The 25,414-nt window shown below is 40.6% G+C and overlaps 2 protein-coding genes and 1 non-coding gene across 4 annotated transcripts in view; 2 read left to right on the forward strand and 1 right to left on the reverse strand.

Moving 5' to 3' along the window:
• The window catches only part of LOC131430642 (protein tiptop), a 1,048,630-nt gene extending 1,026,185 nt beyond the window's left edge, over positions 1–22,445 (reverse strand). The window contains exon 1 of the mRNA XM_058595758.1: positions 21,970–22,445. The gene's annotated coding sequence lies outside the window, so the exon portion shown is untranslated. The remainder of the gene's footprint in view (positions 1–21,969) is intronic.
• Positions 2,906–3,042, forward strand: LOC131433366 (U4 spliceosomal RNA). Its single transcript, XR_009230176.1, has one exon. It is a non-coding gene; the product is annotated as a U4 spliceosomal RNA (small nuclear RNA).
• Positions 22,446–23,992: 1,547 nt separating the features above from the next.
• The window catches only part of LOC131430644 (zinc finger protein 236-like), a 198,370-nt gene continuing 196,948 nt past the window's right edge, over positions 23,993–25,414 (forward strand). For both annotated transcript variants that reach the window (XM_058595763.1, XM_058595764.1), the window contains exon 1: positions 23,993–24,133. The gene's annotated coding sequence lies outside the window, so the exon portion shown is untranslated. The remainder of the gene's footprint in view (positions 24,134–25,414) is intronic.

Genomic DNA, 25,414 nt, shown 5'->3' on the forward strand with positions numbered 1-25,414 from the left:
ATATTGACACTTGATACGATAAAAAGTTGATGTACACAAATGGGATATCGAAATTCGAATCAGCTAAGTTCTAAAATGAATGCCAACCATTGCAGTAGCCTTAGAGCGTTAACATTTTTCCCATAACTCTCCATGCCTAAGTAATCCAACGATTAAATTGCCGAACATTTGTTTCAACAACAACACACTGGTTTAAAAGTTTCTACTTGCCCAAATAAAAAAATCACTCTCACTTTTCCGATATTTCCACAGCATGAGCAGAGCAATAAATCATAAAACATCGATACGAGTAACGACAGCTGCATTTGACGTTACTGATATGATGGATGAACATTGAATGTAAAGTTTACCTCCGCTTATCAACTGAGCTGTCGGACATCTGGGAAAAAAATCACCAGCAGAGCAGGCAGAATCCTGGAAAGTAGCGGTAGCTCATCACCCATTAATACCACACCCACCCACTCTCGCGCGGGAGGACACATCAAAGAGTTCATCATAATTGGCACGGTCTATTTTTCATCCGATTATGTTTATTTCAATAATTATAACATTAATCAACTACTGAAGCGGAAAATTGAATTAAACTTCAACCGGTTACTAGCCAGATTTTTTTTTCTGTACCTTTTTGTGTTTTTGTTGCCCAGACTCGTTTGTAGTTAGTGAGATGTATTTTTCTGATCGGCGGCTGCATCACACCCGAACAAAGGGAGCCCTGCCAGTACGGAAGGAGAGAAATCAGACTAGCGAATTTCCACCACCCAAATCGGTTACCGACCGCACACCAAATTGTTGATGTGTTCATTCCGGGACCATATTGGAGGAACAGCGGGAATGAAAACGTTTATTTTGCCGCGTGAAAAATGCCCGCGTAAAAATGTTGATTACACGCATCGTACACCAAAGTGAACGAGGCGCCGAACGTACAGAGCAACAGCAACAGAGTGAGAAAAAAAATCGACCGATGGTTGTAAAAACGTGAAATGATTCACTTTTTGCTGCATTTTTGTGCCGTGCACTTCCGAATCTCGACCATGGCCGAGGCAAGTAGCACTAATGTAAATAAATATTAAAAATTGTTTTTTAACGATCAAATTAAGAAGATTCATGGATGAGGAGGGCAGCTTTCTGTGGCACAGAGTTTAGTTTTGTTTTTTACTAACATTAATAAATCTCTTTTAAATCAAAGGACATGACTCAAACAAGCACTGCCCTTGCAGTGAGTGACGAGAAATAGATTCAATTAGCTCACGTCAATGTCCCGAGTCCCGTAGGTCCCGTATGACCTCACCGAACTAAGCCACACACAAAATCGCTTCAGGCCAATCCGGCTGCGGTGCAATTTGTCACAATCAATTGTAATTGTGACAATTTGTATATCAATAATCGAATAAACAATGTCGGCCGCGTGGGACGTTTGACGGAAACGTGCTTACGTTGGCCCCGGGGGCGGACCACCGTTTTACTGGGAAGCAAAAATAGAAAGCAGCAGAGCGCAAAATTCTTCGAAATGCCATATTAAAGATCGCTCGCTGCCATATGTGTGCACCACCGTGGTTTGAACCGCACACCCCGGGCTACCGGTTGCCGTTAGCGTCGTTCCCCACCGACGATTCCAGCCGGCACTTGTCACAGCCCATATATCATGGATCTATTAGTTATTTCATCGTTCAGGTCCGATCCAGCACCGGAGCAGCGCAGTTGCGAAACATACCGGCTGGGAGCACTCGACTCACTCGTGGAAAGTCAGTTTGTTATGAATAAATAAGAATGCAACGAATAAAATAGGCGGTGACGAACGAAGGCAGATCAATGAAACGCACATCATTGAGTTTTTAATGTTTACATGAAGAGGTCGGAGATTCATATTTGAAACATTTAACACAGTGTTTTTGCTTATTTTTACATGTCCAAATCAAATCTGGTCGATCGCAATGCAAGAACTTATGTTATTAAAGATTATTCAGAAGGCACGAGAAATTTAGACCCTCCGTTTCGGATCGGACGAATTTTTTGACGAAAACTCGAACACATGTTGGCAGCACTCTCTCAGACTTGAATGAAACTTTCTGGACATGTAGATTTTGTCATAGAAAGCCGCATTGCATACTTTGTTTTTCCAATATTTAGAAAAAATGTCTTTCGAAACGGGCAAACTTTTTTAATCTATTTTTTTAAATAGTTATTATGGAAAAACGTTTTACTAGTGATTTTCACAAAATCAGTCAAATTTTCGAATAAAAATATTGAAAAAAAATCCTTATCGAATCCTACACTAAAAAACTAAAAAAGCAAGCTTTCCCGCACTACTAGAATTTTAAACGATGCACCTACACTAAAGCAGGGGTGGAAATAAGCAAAGTTTTTGATTAAACTGCATGAATCAGCAGCATAAAACATGTTATTACTTTTATTATTATTATTGATATCATTACACCACCGACACGGTATTACTGCACTATTAGCTGTGAAAATTGCATATTTTTTCAAATAAATTTGAATTCAATGACATTCGTTTATTCTTTCAATCGCACTTATCATAGAATAGCTAAAAATTGTATCAACCACAGCATCGTCTTTAACCAATATCACACACCATTAGCAAACATCCGTCACCGTTTCGCCCACAAACAAACAAGCTTTGCAAACTAGAATCTAAGTTTGTGGAAATCGGTTCAGCCGTCACCGAGAAAAGTGAGTGCATATTTTGGTTACATACATACACACATACACACACACAGACATTTGCTCAGTTCGTCGAGCTGAGTCGAATTAATTCGTCGGCCTCGGTTAAAAAGTCGGTTTTCACAGTGATTGCATAGCCTTTCTATATGAGAAAGGCAAAACAACTAATAATATTAACATACATGCTGCGATGAATAATAATTATAACTATAGGAAAAACACAAGCTTTGCGCAGTGGCGATATCGTAACCAATGAGGTACAACCGAGGTGCGATTATTGCTAGTTGAAAACTAATAAGAAAAACATGTCCAAGCGTCACAAAGCGTGCTATGGAGTTGATTAATGTTACCCTATTTAGCTTAAATATCATACACAGAAGTAACAGGAGTGCAGGATTTGACTACGCCAATTCAAACGCACCATTGAAACGCTGCGTCAAATGCAGCGCTCAAGTTACCTCTTTAAATCACATTCATGTCAAATAGCGTTTCATTGGGTTTAATCTAGATAGTGCATGGATATCATCATCAGCATCAACCCAGCTGGAAGTAAAACAAAGTCTTTTGTCACTATAATCACTATTTGGTGAGGTATATTTTTTTACTAATTTTGCATTGCGTATTGCTCTTGCGCAGCGAAAACTGTAAAATTAACATTATCAATTGGATTACGATCCATTCAGATTATTTTCATAAAACCTTCATATAACATTCATTTCCTTTCATCTAGTATTCATTTTAAACCAATTAAACAATAGAAATGCGAAATAGTATACGGTTTGTTTCAATGAATTTCATATTATCTAAATTTCTAATCACACAACATCACATGTTTTTAAACGTAAAGTTGCGTGAGTTACGATGCTCAATTTATGGGCTTCTCATCAGATGTAAAATCACAAGGTTTCTTTCGAAGTGAGTATGTTTTTATTAAGTTCATTTATATAACCATCACCCCTAGGCCAAATACACGCAGCTTGGACCAAACGCTACCAATCAACACTTGCGCCATCTTTCTTACACACCTTCATCCACATTTTCATCAAATCCTTGTCGTTTTTTGAAGACTTTCCTTGGTTTTCGAAACCTTTCTTAATAATCGCCCAAAATTTTTGTTTTGTGCGAAGTTCTTGTAAGTTTGTAGGATTTGTCTGCTTGGGAACAAAACCAACAATGTTAGCAATTTCGCGTATTGGTACGAGGCCAAATCCTGCTAAAACAAAGTGTTACCTTCGTAGTTTCGGAGGAAAAGAAGCAGGCGCTCTTGGCGCTGCCATTGAGAGTGCTAGTCGTTATGCCCTTTTTGGCCATTTAGAGTGCTAGTCGTTATGCTAAATTTGCCGTATCTACAGATCGCATGCTACATCAAACACTTCTTGTAAAACTTGCAGGACTCCAGAAAGTTTCAGGAGCATTTCAGGTTGGCCTCATAGCGGATCGGTTTTGTGAGAAAACCCAAAAGCTCCCAAGATTGCATCGCTGCCCCCAAAAAACGACGCTCTCGAGGCGACTGCTCTCTTTGCGACATGAAGTTTGGTTCGCTTCACCGTCAGCTGAACGAACCAGTCTAGAGAATTGGCATTCCTGGCCACGTTCCGGATCGGAAGATTCGGATAGCAGCCAAAGCAATTCTTCGAGATTTCTCCACTTTCCTTCCGCTGTTAGGATCCAGGGACCAATTGACAGATTGGGACTAAATTTTGCATATGTAAACATTACAATCTAAGCTAGTTTTATCGAACACTTCATCAATTTTCACCCATGGAATAAATAGTTCAAAGTGTCCAATACAGCCTTTATTACAATAAACCTTGCTATCAATCAGATAAAATTTAAAAAGTTCAATAAAAACAATTGCATGAAATAGAACAATTCAGAACATTGGTACTTTTGATATTTGCCGAAAAATAACCAATTCAATTGATGTAGTGAAAAGACTTCGACTCTTAAAGACAATGCGAACTTTCCCAGACAATCCTAGTACACCCAAACCTTCGTTAACGTAAACTTTTTTTTTACGTTAGTTCTTTTTACGTAACTCTTGTTACGAACAAGATCCCAAATAACGTAAACTTTTTTTACGGACCTACTTCGTAAAAAGAGGTTTTTGCATACAATGAACATCATTTCCGGCTCATTTATATTCGATGGAAATTACTACAATATGGGTATTTTCGGAACGGGTTTGATGAGTACATGTCGGAAAACGATGTTTGATGGCGAAGCGTTTTGGAATTCATCATGCCAGTGTTAAAACCATCATTAATACGTTTAGGGAACACTATTCTTTGGATGAGTTACCAGGAGAAGGCAGAAAACTCGGTTCTTTCAATCCGAAACTAGACCAGAAAGTGGTATCTCTAATCATGAAGAAAAAATCAATGTCAATACGTGGTTTGGCAAAAAAGCAGGAACAAGTGTCGGAATGACAAGCGTTTCAAGAGACGAAATCACCTGAAGACCTACAAGAAGCAGAAAATCTCGAAACAAAGTGTAGAACAGAAGAAGCGAGTAGCAACAAGAGCCCGGAAATTGTATTCGCGTCTTTTGCAGTGTCCGGATGCATGCGTTTTGATAGACGATGAGACTTATGTAAAAGAGGACTCAAAAACCCTTCCAGGTCCACAATACTTTACTGTCGTCGTTGGGAAGGATGTAAGCGAATCGGCCTTCAAGTGGAGAAATTCGGTCGAAAAGTACTGGTATGGCAAACAATATGTTCCTGTGGTTTGGGGTCAACCATTTTTTACACTACCGGAACTATAAATGCAGAAATCTATCGATCTTAGTGACTCCAAAAGAGATTTCTGCATTTATATAAGAAGCATAGTACACCTCCACTGTTTTGGCCGGATTTAGCGTCGTCTCACTATGCCAAAACCACTCTCAATTGGCTTGCGGAAAAAGGTATAAATTCCGTTGAGAAAAATATCAATCCACCAAATTGCCCTCAGCTTCGACCCATCGAACGTTACTGGGCAATCGTGAAGAGGGTTTTCAAGAAGACTGGCAAGGCAGCTGGGAACATGCAGGAGTTCAAAACAATTTGGGCTCAAGAGTCCAGAAAATGCGATGCAACACTTGTCCGGAACTTGATGAAGAGCGTTCGATCAAAAGTTCGAAAATTCGTGAAGAAATAACTTAAATTTAATCCGGTTTTCATTATGCTCAAGTTCAACCTCGTACAATAAACCATTCGTCTGAGAATTTTGGCTAATCAGTCTTTTATAACTGTAAATGTCGAATGTGGCACTGCTCAGGTGCACTGTCAGGTTTGCTCCTATTGATTTCGTCTAGTAGATCGCAGGTTACATGAGTTCGATTCACAACCACACACACAGGGTTAGAACATTTTTCTGATCCGAAAGATGTACGATCTAAGGAAAACTTAACTTAAAATGTAAGTGGGCGTAATTTAATTGACATTAACTTACACACAATCATCGTTCCGTGACATTTGAGAACAGCGCCGAGAATATCCTTCTGATTCTTTACAGTATTGTTTCAGAACATTCTCGGCAGTCGGCTGCCTACAGCAATTACCAGAAACTTGGTCCATACTATACATTTTCTCAGATTAGTACAATATAGCTTTACTTGATGCTTCTTCGTTTATCGATGTTTCTACTTTTTCAGCGAAGGATGTGTTAACACAGATTGCAATAGTGAAATTGCAAGGAACTAAAAACAAACTATCTGTTCCAATATCAACTTTCTCTCATAACAATCGGCTTGAGGTCTACGAAAAAAAACTGTTAAGCCGATTTGATAGGTTCCAGTATAAAAACTCCATCCATCCGTCTGGCGTGTTTGGTTTCGCGACACACCGCAAACAGCGGCAAATTTATTTTTTCTTCCTTCAAGCCGATTTCACTTCCATCACCATAAGTATTCCTTTTGCGGTCGAAGCTCGGCTGTCTCCGGCCGTATCCTATCCTTCCTTTGTGCCAATCTATGCCAATAGAGCAATGCAATGCCCGCAGGTTGTACTGTTTTTTTTTTGTCGCTACAGCACGATTGATATTGTTTTCCTCCCTGTTGCAAAATACGAACACATTTTTTCTCCACACAAACGTTCGACTGCCAGACCAGACAGCCCCGAAGCGAAATGTAGGTATGTTGATTTGTGGTGCATGCACGTGAGAAACCGACTCGACAGGTGTTTGCCGCTTAGGAAACCTACTTTGGGGAACGCAATTGATGAATGTTCAGTTGTTTCACTATCTGCATCGCGAATTAACGAGCGAGAGTTTGATTTTCTGTTATATTCAAACGAGCACCGATAAAATGTTGATCAAGCTTCAACTTGTTATATATTTCTGAACAGCCTGTCGATTTCAACACTTCGTTGAAACCGATTAAAATTAGAATTTTAAATTATGTTTTTAGAGAAAAAAGCATCCGATCTGTCAAGAAACTGGATTCGCACAAAACCACAAACAGAAAAAAAAGTTTGCTAATCGCTACTGTTCAGTTATCGATTCTTCTGCTAAGTGAGAAATTATGCAAATACTGCAACACATTCCCGGTGTGCTCGTGTGAAACTTCACAGAATTTTAAATGAAAAATACTTTTAAACAAATTTTAATTTAAATTTAAATCGAATCCTTGATCGGTTTAAAGATATACTCGTACAATGATACGGTGTTGAGGTTGGTTTTAAATTCATTCCACTATCATCAATCAATGTCTAAGCATTTTCATGAGACTCGATGTGATAATTTTGCACAAACTTTCGTTAAATCAACCATTTAATTCAACGCGACTTTGATTACGAACTCAAAAATCTACTGCTGTCTTATATTATACAGTATTTCGTAAATATTATATCTTCCTGGAGTGTTCCAAAATTGTAGGTTACACCGCACAATCAGCTAAAAAAGAATCCTTTTGCAAAGAGTGTTTTTACCTTTCTCATATACAAAAGTTATGCAACAGTGAGTGTCATGTACCATTCGACTTAGTTCGTCGAGTGCGCATAATGTCTTTATGTGTGACATTTTTGTGCACTCAATTTTATTCCCACACAAAGTTTTTAAATTTCATTCGAATCCGACTTTCGGTTCCGAAATTACAGGGTGATATGCAAAGAAATAAAAATATGTGCACTCACTTTTCTCAGAGACGGTTAGCCAATTTTAACATTTTTTTTTAGATTCAAATATAAGGTTTTATAGTCCCATACAAAGCTCTTGAGATCTGTTCAAATCTGACTTCCGGTTTCGGAATTACATGTTCGTCAGTGAAAAAAATCAGTTTCAAACTACTCAGTCACTTTCCTCAGAGATGGCGTGACCAATTTTTACAAACTGAGATCTTATGATCTCATACTAAACTCCACAAAAAATTTTTTTTCACAAAATTTTTGATCATAATTTATCAATTAATCTCAAAGTCCAACCCAAAAAACAAAGAATATCCCAGATATGAAAAACAGTATCCAACCACACTTCTTCGAATTTGGTATTTCATGTTACGATTTCTCCATAAATATCAATAAAACATACCACGGAAAGTTACTGAATCATTAATGATCGATTTTTTTTACCAAATTTTCACACGTTTTTGTATGTTAGTATTCGATTCGATTTGTCTAAAAAGAAGTTTTAGTCAAGTTTTAATCAATTGAACATTCAAGAAAAAAATATACACTGAAAAAAAAACTTCCTAAAAAATCAAAAATAAAATTATTTTTTCGAAATTCAAATTTTTTTCATTTCATGCCACGAAAATCGCCAAGTTACAAGGAAATCAATTAATATTTATGATAGTTGGGGAGATGATCTATAAAAAAGTTTTCCGCAGAAAAACTTTTTGTTGATTTTCGAAAAATGATGTTTTTGTAGGAATAAATGTGTCCGAACAATAAAATATTGCTCTTCAAGCTACGCTCAATGAAAAGTTCATAGAGTGCTAACTTCCTAAATTCAGCCATTTTTTAGATATATGAGATACAAAATCGATACCTACATGCAACTATAAAAGCGCATTTTTAAAATACAATGCGCTGAATGAGACGGAGAGGTAATTCAGCCGGTTCTCTACACAGTTCGAAAAAATCTTGTGATTTTACATCTTATAAAATTCACATAAATGGAGTGTCGTATTTCTTACAAATTTATAATGAAAAGCATGTAAAATTGTGTGATTTAAAAATTACATCTCTTGAATTCGAATGAAATAAAAAACAAAAGATCGATAGGAGTAGCACGATTTGAACCGAGAAACATTAGATCACAAGCACATCGGTTACTCGACTGGACCGCAGAGCCCATATCTGTTCATTGAATAATTGATAAATATAAATCCATACAGCGGCACTTTGTAGCCGAGTGCAAATTACACTTGAAGCAAGTAAAATTCTGTGCGAGTGGAATATTGCGTAATTTGAAAATTGAAGTAGTTGTGAATTGTATCGTTTGTAGAATTCTGTCACCTGTAAAATTCATTGTTTTTTTCTGAGTAGTCATTTTAAAAAAATCCTTGTAAGCTCCGTTTTGGAGTTTTTGACCGCTTCTAAGAAAATTTTTCTGCTACTGCATCGTCACTTCTAATGACAAATTGAAATTTTTAATATTTCCTGACCCGGCAGTTGGATATCGATAAAATGCAATAGAATCATATGAGATTACATAACACTTCATTTGAATATAAATTTGTTGACATCGGTTTAGCTATCTCTGAGAAATCGATGTGATGTTCTATTTCGAAATTTTGAATCCGGAACCGATATATTTGAATTAAATCTGTTCGACAAATAATCAACCAAATTTGCAATCCCATCCAAAATATGAGGCTATTGATTAAAATTTGCCAATTACTTTCAATACAAATTCTGACATTATTTTCAAACGATATGTAGGGTAAGGTTGCCGGCACCCCACCGTAACTTTTGACAGAAAGTAGATAGCGTCAATCCGACAAATGCCATGTAACAGTTCGGCTGAAAAGTTCGTATCGTTTAATAGAAACACACATTTTTTGCCAAAATTCGTTTCTATTATTCAACATAATTGCCATCAGAGGCGATACAGCGATTATAGCGATCTTCCAACTTTTCGATACCATTTTTGTAGTACGATTTGTCCTTTGCCTCAAAATAGGCCTCAGTTTCAGCGATTACCTCTTCATTCCTTCTAAATTTTTTACCAGCGAGCATTCTCTTGAGGTCTGAGAACAGGAAAAAGTCACTGGGGGCCAAATCTGGAGAATACGGTGGATGAGGGAGCAATTCGAAGCCCAATTCGTTCAATTTCAGCATGGTTTTCATCGACTTGTGACACGGTGCATTGTCTTGATGAAACAAAACTTTATTCTTCTTCAAATGAGGCCGTTTTTTGAAATTTCGTCCTTCGTTTTTCCCTTTTCAAGGTAGTCGATGAAAATTATACCATGTGAATCCCAAAATACAGACGCCATAACCTTACCGGCCGATTGTTGAGTCTTTCCACGCTTTGGGTTCGGTTCATCGGGTGCAGTCCACTCAGCTGACTGTCGATTGGACTCCGGAGTGAAGTGATGGAGCCATGTTTCGTCCATTGTTATATATCGACGAAAAAAATCGGTTTTATTTCGATATAACAGCTCCAAACACTGCTCAGAATCATCAATTCGTTGTTGTTTTTGATCGATTGTGAGCTCACGCGGCACCCATTTTGCACAAAGCTTTCTCATATCCAAATATTCGTGAATAATATGTCCAACACGTTCCTTGAGGGTTTCAGCTATCTCGATCAACTTCACTTTACGGTCATTGAAAATCATTTTGTGGATTTTTTTCACGTTTTCAACGATAACAGCCTCTTTTGGACGTCCACTGCGTTCATCGTCTTCGGTGCTCATATGACCAGTACGAAATTTTGCAAACTACTTACGAATTGTTGCTTCGCCCGGTGCAGAGTCTGGATAACACTCATCAAGCCATTTTTTGGTATCGGCGACACTTTTTTTCATCAAAAAGTAGTGTTTCATCAACACACGAAATTCCTTTTTTTCCATTTTTTTCACAATAACAAAAGTAGCTTCACTCAAAATGCAATATCTCACAAACTAATAATCAGACAGCTGTCAAATTTATACACGTATCTTTTGAAGGTTGGTACTAACTGAAAATGGTATGGATTTAATTCTAGTGGCGCCCTCTCATAGAAACGATACGAACTTTTCAGCCGATCTGTTATGTGTAATAGCAGCACGTTCTTTTAATGCCGAATATCAAAGCAACCAGACTTTTTGCTGCGCTCAAAACAAATTTTCGTTGCATGAAAATAAACTCAAAAGTTTTATCTGACTTTTTTTATAGCATCATGAATTGAAGAGCATCAATCGAAAAGGTGAGTGGATTGAATATTCATGAGGTAAAATCGATCTATTTCGTCATTTATAACCGGAGGCTATCAACATTTCCGCAACCAAAGTTGTTTTTCGTAATTTTCAAAATGTCTACCGATTTCGATTACCGGCACTCCAAGGTGTTCGGTAACCGACACCCCATTTTTTCGACAAATCGTGAAAAATTGTCAGTGATATGCAGAGATGCCAAATCTGCAAATTTGTCTGTAAATTATCAAATTTCGTAGTTAACCTGGAAAACTTTTTTCGTTTGAAAACTTTTTACAGACTTTAGAAACTTCGATTGCTTGCAGACACTCGTCAGAATTCGCAGAGTTTTGGAAATTGGCGCAATCTTTTTGCTTTGCTAGCTAAACTTATTGTATTAACTGGCATCTCTAGTGATATGCAACACGTGGCCTAATTGACAGCTTCAATACATCCGTCATAAGGAGTGTATCGAAAATAAGCTATCCACAATGTTTTCTTTCAAATTATGATAAAAAACGATGTTTTATGCAAACTAAAAATTGATCCTTTATTGTACGAGGTTAAACTTGAGAATAAAGAAAACCGGATGAAATTAAAGTTATTCCTTCACGAATTTTCAAACTTTTTATCGAACGCTCTTCATCAAGTTCTAGAAAAGTGTTGCATCGCAATTTTTGGACGCTTGAGCCCTAATTTTTTTGAACTCCTGCATGTTCCCAGCTGCCTTACCAGTCTTCTTGAAGACCCTCTTCACGATTACCCAGTAACGTTCGATGGGTCGAAGCTGAGGGTAATTTGGTGGATTGATATTTTTCTCAACGAAATTTATACCCTTTTCCGCAAGCCAATTGAGAGTGGTTTTGGCATAGTGAGCCGACGCTAAATCCGGCCAAAACAGTGGAGGTGTACTATGCTTCTTATATAAAGGCAGCAATCTCTTCTGGAGACGCTTAGATCGATAGATTTCTGCCTTTATAGTTCCGGTAGTGTAAAAAATGGTCGACTTCAAACCACAGGAACATATCGCTTGCCATACCAGTACCTTTCAACCGAACTTCTCCATTTGAATCGACCTGTCCGCATCGCTAATATCCTCCCCAACGACGAGAGTAAAGTATTGTGGACCTGGGAGGGGTTTTTGAGTCCTCCTTTTCATAAGTCTCATCGTCCATCAAAACGCATGCATCCGGACACTGCAAAAGACGCGAATACAATTTCCGGGCCCTTGTTGCTGCTAGCTTCTTCTGTTCTACACTTTGTTTCGAGATTTTCTGCTTCTTGTAGGTCTTCAGGTGATTTCGCCTCTTGATACGCTGGATCAATCCGACACTCGTTCCTGTTTTTATGGCCAAATCACGTATTGACATTGATTTGTTCGTCATGACTAAAGATACCACTTTCTGGTCCAGTTTCGGGTTGGAAGAACCGGGTTTTCTGCTCTTCCTGGTAGCTCATCCAAAGAATAGTGTTCCCCAAACTTATTAATGCTGGTTTTAACACTGGCATGATGAATTCCAAACCGCTTCGCCAATTTGCACATAGTAATACCCTTCTCACTTAGGCATGTGTCCAGAATCTTAATTTTCACTTCCTTTTCAATACGCGACATTTCCAAAACGCAGAATTTCTACCGCACAAACAAGTAAACGAACAAAAAACGGACAGCCAAACGCACAGCATGCTGTGATTTGAGCATAAAAAACCATCACAAATACATGCATACAACACAAATGTATGTGGATAGCTAATTTTCGATACACTCCTTATTGAGGTTTCTATCCCCGGTGAAAAATGAACGGCGTGCTTAGTGAAAAATGGGTGATCAATATATTTCCTGATGATAACAAAACAATATGTATGTATGTATGTATGGCATTCGTATCCGAGCAGTCGTCCGCGATACACTTGTTGTTTTTTCGCTCCGTATCGGGACGGTATCGATTACAAAACCTCGAGTGCGAAGGTGTTTCCCTAGCAAGGGCTGGAGGAAACATTTTTTTGTTCTCTTAGATCCAGTGGTTGATCGAGTGATAAACACCGGCAGCAGACAGTGGTATACACACTTGCTTGCGACCATTTCTACCTGTCGCTTCAATAGCATCGGCACCAGCAGTGAGTGACTGGATCATCAAGGTCACGCGAGAGAAATAATCCAAGCAAAGGACCAACTCACCCATCAGCTCAACAAACCATACCGGTGAAGTAGTTTTTTTCATTTTATATTTCAACTTTTTTCCTACTTCTCACTATCCTATCTATTTTTTCTATTTTCCTTGATAGTGTGGGAGACTTTGTTTCTCCTGCACAGAAAATATGTCTTCCGATGAGGGGAACCTCGGGGAAGATGATGATAAACCTAGAGATGAGGAACGTTTGGATGAATATCCTGATAGTGATACATCTGAAATGGATATCCCCGCTCCCCCTCTGGGAAAACCACCAATCCGTCAGAAGGTCTATCAGGATGACGGATCGGATGGCCCGTGGGTGGTTTACTTCCGGCCCATAGCTAAATCCCTCAGAGTCCTCAATATTTCTCGAGATCTGACTAAACACTACTCGGCAGTAAAACACATGGACAAAGTATCTCCGAACAAACTGCGCGTTGTCGTGACTGATCTAAAACAAGCAAACGACATTGCTACCAATGAGATTTTCACGAGGGAATATCGCGTCTACGTACCTTCTCGGATGGTGGAGATCGACGGTGTGGTCCACGAAGAAAGTTTAACTGTCGAAGATCTGATGAAGGATGGGATTGGCCGCTTCAAAAATCCCGACCTTCAACCAGTGAAGATATTGGAGTGCAAGCAATTGCACTCTAAATCGACACAAGATGGAAAGTATCATCCATCAAACTCTTTTCGTGTGACCTTCGCCGGTTCTGCACTTCCGAATTACGTTGTAGTGGGAGGGGTTCGTCTACCTGTTCGGTTGTATGTACCGAAAGTAATGCACTGCTCAAACTGCAAACAGATGGGACATACGGCTCAAGTCTGTTGTAACAAACCACGATGTGGTAAATGTGGTGAGGGACACAGAGATGACTCCTGCAGGAAGTCAATCGAAAAGTGTATTTACTGTGGTGAGAATCCGCATGCTCTTTTTGAGTGCTCTAAATATAAGCAACGCGAGGAAAAGCTCAAGCGAACCGTGAAGGAGCACTCCAAACGATCTTACGCGGAAATCCTCAAACGAGCTACTCCACATATCTCTGACAACCCATTCGCTTTTTTGTCGACTGACGCTGATGTTTCAAATGACCCCGACGAAGGACCTTCTTCTGTTCAGCTAGGAACAAACAGGAAACGACCAATTATGTCCTCTCCTAAGCTTCCTCGCAAAGGTCTTAAAATACTAGAAACTAAAATATTAAAACGGAACCAAAACAACAATGTCACAGAGCCGAAGCCAATACCTCCTGGATTTCGAAAATCGAATTACAACCAGGAATTTCCAGCACTTCCAGGGACACTGAAAAACCCAAGTGATCCCAAAACACAACCAGAAAACCCGACAAACGTTGGATTACTGAAACTCTCTGATATCGTGGACTGGATATTAACAGCCTTCAATATAACTGATCCTCTTAAAAGTATTCTAACGGCTTTATTACCAACAGTAAGAACATTTTTAAAACAGTTGACTGAACAATGGCCCCTCCTTACAGCGATCGTATCTATCGATGGCTGAAATACCTACAGAAATCGAGAATATGATCACTATACTCCAGTGGAATTGCAGAAGTATCATCCCAAAATTAGATTCTTTCAAATTTTTGATAAATTCGCGTAACTGCGACGTATTTTCATTGTGTGAAACATGGCTCACTTCAAATATAAACTTTGACTTCCACAATTTCAACATTATACGCCTGGATCGAGGAGACTCCTATGGAGGGGTTCTTTTAGGGATCAAAAAGTGCTATTCATTTTATCGAATTAACCTCCCCTTGATCCCGGGCATTGAAGTTGTTGCTTGCCAAATCAGAATTAGAGGCAAAGATCTTTGTATAGCTTCTAGCTACATACCTCCCAGAGTCTCGATAGGGCATCGACGACTTGCAGACATCATGGAGCTTCTTCCCACTCCGCGGTTAGTTTTAGGAGACTTTAACTCGCATGGTACGGGGTGGGGCTGCCTATATGATGATAACCGTTCTTCGTTAATTTATGATCTGTGCGACAACTTCAATATGACAATTTTAAATACGGGTGAAATGACACGCAATCCAAGACCGCCAGCCCGCTCTAGTGCGCTGGACTTATCCCTTTGCTCGACATCACTACAGCTAGATTGCAAGTGGAAGGTAATCCCTGATCCCCACGGTAGTGATCACTTGCCGATTTTGGTTTCAATATCCACTGGTGCACAAACACCGACATCAGCCGATATGACATATGATCTCACGAAAAACATCGACTGGAATTCCTACTCGATCGCGGTATCCCAAGCTCTTGAAACGAAACAACCAGATTCGCTTGAAGAAGAATACAAATCCCTAGCTGACTTGATCCTCAACGCCGCGATTCAAGCCCAGACCAAACGAGTACCCAAAACTACAATCACTACGCGACCTTCAACCCCATGGTGGGATAAAGAGTGCTCGGAAATATATAAAACAAAATCATCCGCGTATAAAAAATTCGGGAACAGTGGCAAGCGCGAAGACTACGAAAAATATGCATCATTAGAAAAGACCATGAAAAATCTGATTAAAGCAAAAAAAAAGGTTACTGGCGTCGGTTCGTCAATGGCCTATCTAGGGAAACATCGATGACCACTCTGTGGAATACAGCCCGTCGTATGAGAAATGCAACCACTAATAACGAATCCGTAGAATATTCAAACCGCTGGATATTTGACTTCGCCAAGAAAGTTTGCCCGGATTTTGTTCGGGAATCGAATACCTATCGCGTCGCGTCCTCTCGATACACTGAAAACGATACCCCCTTTACGATGACGGAGTTTTCTCTTGCCCTCTTATCGTGCAACAACAATGCCCCAGGGCGTGATAAAATTAAATTCAATTTACTTAAAAATCTTCCCGATATCGCGAAAAAACGTCTGTTGAACTTGTTCAACAAGTTCGTCGAACAGAACTTTGTTCCTCAAGACTGGAGACAAGTGAGGGTTATCGCTATTCAGAAACCGGACAAACCAGCCTCCAACCACAACTCGTATCGGCCGATTGCAATGCTTTCCTGTATTCGGAAACTGCTGGAAAAAATGATTCTGTTTCGTCTCGATGAATGGATGGAAACAAGTGGCTTGCTTTCAGATACACAATTTGGCTTCCGTAAAGGCAAAGGAACGAACGATTGCCTTGCGCTGCTTTCTACAGAAATTCAAATGGCATTCGCTCACAAGAAGCAAATGGCATCAGTATTCTTGGACATAAAGGGGGCTTTTGATTCAGTTTCCATAAAAATTCTCTCGGAGAAGCTGCACAAGCATGGTCTTTCCCCACATTTGAACAATTTTTTGCACAACTTATTATCGGAAAAGCACATGTTTTTTACACATGAAGACTTGACGACCTCACGAATTAGTTACATGGGCCTTCCCCAGGGCTCATGCCTCAGCCCCCTTCTTTATAACTTTTACGTCAATGACATCGATGAATGTCTTGAAAATTCTTGCACGTTAAGGCAACTTGCAGATGATGGCGTGGTGTCTATTATAGGATCCAAGTCTACCGACCTGCAAGGACCATTACAAACTACCTTAGACACTTTGTCTACATGGGCTCTAAAGCTGGGTATCGAATTCTCCACGGAGAAAACTGAGTTGGTAGTATTTTCCAGGAAGCGTGAACCTGCACAACTACAGCTTCAACTAATGGGTCAAACCATAGCTCAGGCCTTCACATTCAAATACCTCGGAGTCTGGTTCGATTCCAAAGGTACCTGGGGATGTCACATTAGGTATCTGAAACGAAAATGCCAAAAAAGAATCAACTTTCTACGTACAGTGACCGGGACTTGGTGGGGAGCTCACCCAACAGATCTTATAAGGCTGTACCAAACAACGATATTGTCAGTGATGGAGTATGGATGTTTCTGTTTCCGTTCAGCCGCGAAAATACACTTTATCAAGCTGGAGAGAGTCCAGTATCGTTGCTTGCGTATAGCCTTGGGTTGTATGCAGTCGACTCATACGGGGAGTCTCGAGGTACTGGCGGGAATTCTCCCGTTGAAAAACCGTTTGTGGGATCTCTCATATCGACAACTCATTCGATGTAGCGTCTTAAACCCGTTGGTTATCGATAACTTTGAACGGCTAGTCGAGCTTAATTCTCAGACCCGATTTATGACATTGTACTTTGATTTCATGTCACGTAACAATAATTCTTCTTTCTACAATCCTCACAGTGTTCGTTTCTATGATACTTCTAATTCTACGGTGTTTTTCGACACATCCATGAAAGAAGATATTTATGGAATCCCGGATCACGTATGCCCTCAAGTGATCCCAAATATTTTTAATGACAAATTTAGAGAAGTCGACTGTAATAAAATGTTTTACACTGACGGATCACATCTCGACGGGTCCACTGGCTTCGGTATTTTTAATGAAAATTTCACCGCCTCCTATAAACTCAGTGATCCGGCTTCAGTTTACGTCGCAGAACTAGCTGCAATTCAGTATACCCTTGAGATCATTGAAACTTTGCCCACAGACCACTACTTCATTGTATCGGACAGTCTCAGCTCTATCGAGGCTCTTCGCTCAGTGAAGCCTGGAAAGTACTCGCCGTATTTCCTGGGGAAAATACGGGAACAACTGAGTGCTTTATCTGAAAAATCATACCGGATTACCTTGGTTTGGGTCCCATCACATTGTTCCGTAAGGGGTAATGAGATGGCGGACTCACTGGCCAAGGTGGGCGCATTACAAGGTGAAACCTATGAAAGACCAATCTGCTTCAATGAATTTTTCAGTCGTTCTCGTCAAGAGGCACTCGTCAGCTGGCAAACCTTCTGGAATGATGGATATCTAGGACGGTGGTTACATTCCATTATACCGCAGGTATCGACGAAAGCTTGGTTCCGAGGGTTGGATGTGAACCGGGACTTTATGCGCACAATGTCAAGACTTATGTCCAACCACTCTTTGCTCAAAGCGCATCTTCATCGTGTTGGCCTTAGTGAGAGTAATCTTTGCGTTTGCGGAGACGGTTATCATGACATCGAGCATGTTGTTTGGGTGTGCTGCGAGTATTGCGACGTCAGACTCCAGCTAATTGATTCCCTTCGGGCCCAAGGTAGACCACCTTATGTTCCAGTCCGTGACGTTTTGGCAACCAGAGATCTCCTTTACATGACCTACCTCTATAACTTCCTCAAAGCTATAAACGTGCAAATCTAGTTCTCTCTCTTTCTCTTTCTTTCTTCTACAGTGGTCCTACCCCAAACGAACTAAACACTGGTCAAGCTGAATTGCTGGAAACCATCCATAAATGACACACCAACATCAAAGTACACCAACAAAGCATCCGAGTTTAGTATAGTCTCTTCCTCGTTACAATCTGGAGAACGTCGAGAACCCGGAAATGCAAAGTGTGTTTAAAAGATGCAAGCTATTAATGAATGATTTGTAATATCAAAATATGTTCAAAATCAATACAGTATAGGTCCCACCCTCCTGACACTCCTTTACTAACTCTAGGGGAGCAGGTCGCCCCATAATACGGCTTCCACTCTTTTCCACCTAACAACAAGACAATCGGCCACGTTAAGCTAACGCAAATGAGCCCAATAAAAATTTTATTATAAAAAAAAAAAAAAAACAATATGTAAATGCGATTCACACGTAGCATCAGACGACTATCACCGGCTTGGAACGGTTACGGAACAACAACATTAATTGTAAACAATTCATATGAAGGGACACTACGTCAAGTTCATGGATCATTTCAACATCGGGCACGTTATTGCTCACGTTAAAAAAAATAGGTTAAAAAAATTAATAAATATATCTTGACTTCGACCAAAGTCTATTGATCGTCTGAATCGTGTTTAATGCATGCGGTTTCTGATGAAAGCAAACCAATTTCATTTGCATTTGTGGTTGTAAGTAAGCTGTCAGAAATCCTAATAAGCGCAAACTTTGGTGGAAGTATTTTATGTATGGCGACCTCAAAAAAATCGTCACAGTCAAGCAAAATTAACTTCAATGCACTGATTAATGCCATTAAATGTTGCTTAATAGATAAGAAGCCAATAAATTCGACTGCAGTAACGTATTCAATGCCGCGAAGCCGGTGGAGGACCGGCTAAATCAACATCAAGGCGCCACCATCCAAATCATCGGCCAAGAGAGCCAAGGCGAAGTCTCCATCAGGCAATGATGACTTTTGCTTGAAAACCCTCCGAATAATTGCAGTCTTTAACAGATCGGCTGAAAAGTTCGTTTCATTTCTATGAGAGGGCGCCACTAGAATTAAATCCATACCATTTTCAGTTAGTACCAACCTTCAAAAAATAAGTGTATAAATTTGACAGCTGTCTGATTATTAGTTTGTGAGATATTGCCTTTTGAGTGAAGCTACTTTTGTTATTGTGAAAACAAAATGGAAAAAAAGGATTTTCGTGTGATGATGAAACACTACTTTTTTATGAAAAAAGTGCCGCCGATACCAAAAAATGGCTTGATGAGTGTTATCCAGACTCTGCACCGGGCGAAGCAACAATTCGTAAGTGGTTTGCAAAATTTCGTTCTGGTCATATGAGCACCGAAGACGATGAACGCAGTGGACGTGAAAAAAAACCACAAAATGATTTTCAATGACCGTAAAGTGAAGTTGATCGAGATAGCTGACACCCTAAAGATATCAAAGGAACGTGTTGGACATATTATTCACAAATATTTGGATATGAGAAAGCTTTGTGTAAAATGGGTGCCGCGTGAGCTCACAATCGATCAAAAACAACGACGAATTGATGATTGAAAACCATGCTGAAATTTAACGAATTGGGCTTCGAATTGCTCCCTCATCCACCGTATTCTCCAGATTTGGCCCCCAGTGACTTTTTCCTGTTCTCAGACCTCAAGAGAATGCTCACTGGTAAAAAATTTAGAAGCAATGAAGAGGTAATCGCTGAAACTGAGGCCTATTTTGAGGCAAAGGACAAATCGTACTACAAAAATGGTATCGAAAAGTTGGAAGCTATAATCGCTGTATCGCCTCTGATGGCAATTATGTTGAATAATAAAAACGAATTTTGGCAAAAAAATGTGTGTTACTATGAAACGATACAAACTTTTCGGTCGAACTGTTACTTATATTTTTCCAAGACCTTTTCTGAAATGGCCACAATTTATCACTTTACTAAATTGATAATAAAGTTTTTTAAATCATATGAATCAACACAGTTTCTTAATCAGTTGTTAACTAGGGACTTTAGCTTTACATTGATGTATATATGTCTTCTTAATGTGCGCTTAGTCAGAAGTTGTAAGCTTAAAATAAAAAGGGTGCCGGTAACCAAATACTCTCCCCTACTCATGCTTTCAAGGAATTAAAGGTATTAAAGGACCTGGCATACATAAAGATAAAAAAATCATCAGTTAGATGTATATTAATCTGTGGGACCCTCCCGAAACGAAATCGTGGATTCGGGCGTGCCAGTCATAATTCATATATTCAAATAATTACTTTTCCTGAAACGACTACATTTCCTCTATATTTACTCTTTGTTCATTGAAGGCATACATCCTGCAACTCCATTCTTGTTTTGCGGCAAAAATTATTGCAGAATAAAACACAACAGTTTAATGAATCGATCCATCGTTAATACTAAGTCATGCAGTATGATCACACAAGCACCTTAATCAACGAGCCGCCGCACCTTCTATCCAGCCGTGTTACCAATAAATTGATAAATATATTTGTTCGGCAAATATCTCGATGAAACACAAGAACCGTGTATCCGGCCGAAGGTGTAATTAATTTTTTTTCAATCCAAATATTGAAATACACTCGTTTGGGTGCTTAAGGCGGTCACTACGAACATGTTGTAAATAGCGGCAGCGGCTCAGTGCGTGTTTTATGTGTGCGCAAATTAATTAGATAATTAAATTATATCTCCCCGCTTTGTCGAGATAGGGACCTGGTAAGCACGTGTGCTTACACCCCAACCGTTGCCAAGTTGTCGAAAGTACAACACCCTCATCCCCCCCCCCCCCCCCCCCCTCCTTCACTACACACAGCCCAGCACAATCTACCGTGAAAGCGAACCTGAAGGAAACAATCTCATAATTTTATCAAAACGAAGCCTTTTTCCCCGAGAAATGTATGTATACATAACTAACATAAATGAGATCGTTCTCATTTGAATCCCAGACAGGAGCGAAGCTACGGATTGAGTTTCTGTACAAAATGAGCCGTTTTTTTCTTCTTTCTTTCCTTTTGTGGGTGATTCCCATTCCTCACGCCCGAGATGTCCGGGGGTTTGGGTTGAAAGAGATATGATTTTTTGCTGCTTCTCGCTTACAAAGTTTTGCGCATGCTTGGCGTTATATTTTACGACCTCTGCCAACACCATCATCATCATCATCGCCGTCGTCGTCGTCGTCATCATTGTCAGTATCGACTTCGGCTGGCAAACAGTCCGGCTATCGCATTTCTTCGTTTGTATTGTAAAGCTACACCTGTGCACCGTGGGCGAGAGCACTTTCCTCGCTAGGCGACACACCAAACCGCCGCCGCACGGATCGTCCTCTCTATCAATCGCTCTTCGGGGGCCCTCCCGAGTTAAGCTAAGCATATTCACAGCACAAGAAAAAGGATCTGAATGACGAGCTGGCAGGCCAAGACTGAAACTCGACAAAAACAAAACGAAAGTTTTTCTTCGCAGGGATGGCTAGCATCGTCAGGGGATCGATAATTATTGCCATCCCATTCCCCAGATGAACCGAAACATAGGGTGCCTGCGAGTGGCAAGGAGGGATCCTACCTACCTCTTTTTTCACTTCGATGCGAACGACGGAAGGGGTCAGCTTATTTGTTCCAACATATTGCTACACTAGAAGTTATCACTCGGCATAACTCCACCAGAGATATGCATCTTAAATTCCGTCGATTGTTGTGTTGAAAATGGTAGAAATAAGTAACATAAATCACACGGAGAAAAATGCAACAGAAATCACGGCCGCGCGTGTGTGTGTATGTTCGTAACCATACGCGCGCGTGACTTCACACGTGCATGCGTGACGCAAACGCGGTCCGCTCGAGCAACCGCACGATCGTCTAGGCTCGAGCTGGCCTACCGTGACCAACCAGTCGACTTTCCGCTGTTGCAAACGGAAAATCTATTTTGCAAAATCACCTGCAATTAAGAACAGCAAATAACCGACACTCGCAGGCGAAGACTCTGAGGTACAGTCGAAGAAAAAAACACCACCATGCACGCGGGGATTGCAATAATCCGCGACCCGACCCGGGAGACTGCAAACCGAATCACTGACTATATCGACACACGATTTGCTGAAAATGGAACGTAATATCACTCTAAACTACTACCATTTCAGTGCAATTTCGCGAAGTCGTAGTCAGTTGCGCTGCTGCCGTGGACTCTCTGGGTGCCTGTCTGCCCGCCTAAAAGCATAAGCATGTTGTGTCCAACAAGAGACGTCGTGTGCTACGACACAAGTGCCAAACTCCACAGCACCACCGCGCCGACGAGGAGGACACTGCTCGGTGGCAGCGGTGAATTCATCGGAGGGTAAGGTAAGAAACAGTATCGATGCGACCTGCTGCAATTTGCGGAGAACCTCGGAATGCGCTTCTCTCCACGGTCGATACGATGCGATGCGAATTCCGAGAGCACCTCGTTCTCTCGAAACGGTTGCGTTTTGAGTGCAGGGGTAGTTCGGTTCGGAGACGATGTGGTGACCAGACCAGGGAGACGCGAGTTGTTGTACATAAGAACCGCGGAACTGTGTGTAGCAAGCTCCACACAGTTCGACGGGCCGTCATGTTTTGCAAATACTTTCAAACTGGATCGCGATTCGACAAATCCCAACTGCGTAATCTTTTCCGTTTCTCTTTGCTTCAAACCAGCTCTTCGATGACAGCCGAGTCAATGACATCTGGTCGAACTAAAAGATTTGATTGGAATTGATTAGCTTGACTCTGTCGATTAGGTTCTGATTCCGATGGATAGATGCTTGGCATTCATGTCAAAAACATATCCCTGAAAATAGATCATTATACCCTGGATGTCAATAAATCAAAATAATGTTTTGAATTCAACAACAGTTCAAAATACATCCACTTTACCAACACTGGTCCGTCATTTGCTTCAAGATATATACAGACCGATTTTTTCTACAACCACTAGATAAGCACTGCCATTCGTATTGATCTGACTCGTCTTTGGATGAAAATTCTGGAAAATGAATACATGCAAAGAAAAAGGCTAAATTACGCTTTCTGCCGGAGAACAAAAAAAATAAATAGCCGAAGAAAAACTCCGCTCATCGCACAAAAGATGATAAAAACTTGAACAGGGAACTATCAACTCATACTATCGCATGTCTCTCGATTTTCGTAAGGTTGACTTAGCGTGAGATGTCCTCAACTAGCGACGCGCATCAGAACCTGACACAAGCTTCACCAACATGTGCAGAAACGCTGACGAGCGCGAACGCACCGATAGATGGATAAACTGTCACCCGTATCGGCAACACTCGCGTTTGTAACTGCGTATGCTTATGCCTGTCATCATTGACAGATAGGAGGAGCAATTCAAATGACTACCCATTAATCCTCGGTCTTTCTCTCACAAACACACACATACACACATTGATACACTCGCAAACTACTGAAACCAATATCTCTCACACTACGTGATTCTCTCGATTTAAAGACTTACTCATACTAACAAATACGAGGCAAAACATCACAAACACACGCATTGATTCTACGTCGAAGACAGAGCTGTCAAACTATTATGTGTGTGTTCGTGCACCAATGCACAAACTAGTTTCGATTGCAAGTCGCGTGTCGTGTTGATGTTTTGTGAAAAGTGGAAACATAATTAATAATCTACGGGTTCAAAGCGAAGTTCTACTAGGGTAGTGTGAGGCGAATCGACAACATTCGGTAGTACACAACAAGCAGGTACTGTAATCATTAATCACAGACGTTTAGTATTACGCTCTAATTAACTGCTCCTGAATGTAAACAAACGAATAATCATTAATTTTTTGCACGACTAAAATGCAACCCAATCTAGAGAATTGCAGTCAACTTGATGTTGCGAAAATTATGCATTGAATACATAGTAGGCACATTACTTAAAATCATATAAAACGTCAGAAATCGTGAAGATAATAGTCGAAACAAAAAGAAACCCTACATAACCTCACATTCCGCTAGCTCTGGATCATCGAAGTGTCAATGTAGTGGTGAAACATCACCAATCCATCACAACGGCAACCGAACAGTTTTGTCGAACGGCACTGCAGATGGCAGCACGTGACGGTGTCGGTTCAATTCGAGTGCGGCTGCTGCGGCGACGGCACCCGGTGGATTTTGTCGATCCGCATCGGTTCGATCATCGGTCCGATTATCGGACCGATTGAGCACGATATGGGGCCGATCGTAGCGCTTCGATCGGCCCGTCATCGGACAATTCTGCACCATTTGCATCAACCGCGTCGTCTTAAGAAAGCTTTATTTTTACATTATGTATCGCTAGAGAAACAGAGCGAAGGAATATCAAACAAGGCATTTTCAAGCCGACGTCTTCCCGATAGGGTGTGAAATAGTGTTAAACATTCTTTTGTTTCGGTCATAGAGGCTTTAACCTTAAGGTCATTCGCCTCTTAGGGCCAGAAAAACTCTGGCCCTATGTTCGGAGTTGAAAATCCAACCCCGATATATCCCATCCTCTGCGTATCAGACATCCGCTCTCTGCTTTGGTATTTCTTCACTCTTTTGTTCTATCGATACACTATGTAAGCTTGAAACGCAGTCAAAAGCTTTCTTGCACGATGCGTCCGATGCTCGGATTTACTGGGCAGCAGCAGCAGTCCAGCCAGCGTGCATTTTCCGATATTCTTCTCTTTTGCCGACGGCTCTCACACATTTCGGGCTTGTGTTGTTGTTATTCTGTTTGGCTTTTTACGGAACATTCACTACATTCAGCGGCGACGACCGGTGTGTTTTTACGTACCGCCCTTTTAAAAGGTGTGGCTTGCTAATAGTTTTGCTCTTGCTGTCACTACCACTGCTGCTGTTATTATTATTCTCTTATTGTTGTGTTGTTGCTAGTTCGTCAGCACTGGCTGGCTCTCCGGCGGCCGAGTTGCGATAGCAGCTGGTGCAACGCTCTCGCTCTGTTCCGTGCCGATGTTGACGAGCGATTGAGCTGATGTTATTGCAGCCGCTGCCATTGTC

Source organism: Malaya genurostris, chromosome 2 (genome assembly GCF_030247185.1).
Source record: "Malaya genurostris strain Urasoe2022 chromosome 2, Malgen_1.1, whole genome shotgun sequence".
NCBI lineage: Eukaryota > Metazoa > Arthropoda > Insecta > Diptera > Culicidae > Malaya > Malaya genurostris.